This window comes from Theobroma cacao, chromosome 5, assembly GCF_053813885.1.
Source record: "Theobroma cacao isolate CCN51 chromosome 5, ASM5381388v1, whole genome shotgun sequence".
In the NCBI taxonomy this organism is placed as follows: domain Eukaryota; kingdom Viridiplantae; phylum Streptophyta; class Magnoliopsida; order Malvales; family Malvaceae; genus Theobroma; species Theobroma cacao.
The window spans coordinates 32,515,400-32,516,557 of record NC_142643.1 but is presented as its reverse complement, the minus strand read 5'-3'; positions in this window follow the sequence as shown (position 1 = coordinate 32,516,557).

The following is a 1,158-nucleotide window of genomic DNA, read 5'->3' as shown; positions in this document are numbered from 1 at the left end:
TCCCTCATAATAAGCACATTTTCCACGCTAATTGCCTCCACTTAGGTGTATATCACTATAGCCAAAAATCCTCAACATCTATGTCTCATTAAATGACTAGTAGTCATAGTCGATATCTTACTACTTAAAGCCATGCTGTAATCTCCCAGTATATAAAAGGATGTCTCTCAAAGATAGTCAAACCTAACCCTCTTGTGGTGACAATCCACACTAGCGTAGTTGGGAGATAACTAATCCATCCCAAGAATCACATCAAACTCCATCATGTCCATTAACACTAGATTTGCTCGGGTGTCTTTCTCCTTAACTCAGACCATGCAATCTTTATGCTCATATTTTGCCACAAACACCTTTCTTAGAGAGGTGAAAACTACCAAGTTTTGCTCCCTCTTAGAGTGCTCAATACCTAATCTAGATGTAAAGCATGAAGATACAAAAGAATGTGTAGCACCAGGGTTATACAGTACATGTGCATCAATAGAACAAATAGGGTAATATACTTGTAACCACTACATTGGATGCCTACACATTTTGCTAAGTCAAAGCATAAACTCTGGCCTATCCATGACCAGCAATACCTTGTGCTCTAGATCCAGATTCTGAAGCTCTACCTTGAGTAACTGTACTAGTGCCTCTACCTCTACCTCATCTAATGCCTTTGATAGGCTATGCAGCAACAGGCAGGGGTGCTAAAGCTACCTGTGTATGCCCCTAAGTATCTCCCTAAGATGAATGACTAGTAAGGCACTCTTTGGCAAAATGTTTCAATTGTCCACACGTGTAACGTGAGGTGGAACCTTGCATGCACTGTCCTCTATGCTTTTACCATATGTGGAACATAGAGAAAGAATATAATGACTCTGTCTATCACCCTAGTGACTTTGAGGTGAAGTCACTCTATGATCTCTTCTAAATTTGTATCTTTTAGTATCTCTCTTTCAATGGGATCCCTATGAACCTTCATGTTGGTCCTATTAGCTTGAGGAATCTTTATGACCCTGACGGCCTTTAATCTTGGCCCTCTTAGGCTTAGGTCCATCTGATCGACCTTTCACATCCTTAAGCTTTAACCTCTGAGCACAATTCACTACTTTAGAATAGCTAATGAACTCATGTGATGCTACAACTCTATAAAGTGGGTGTAACAATCCATTCATG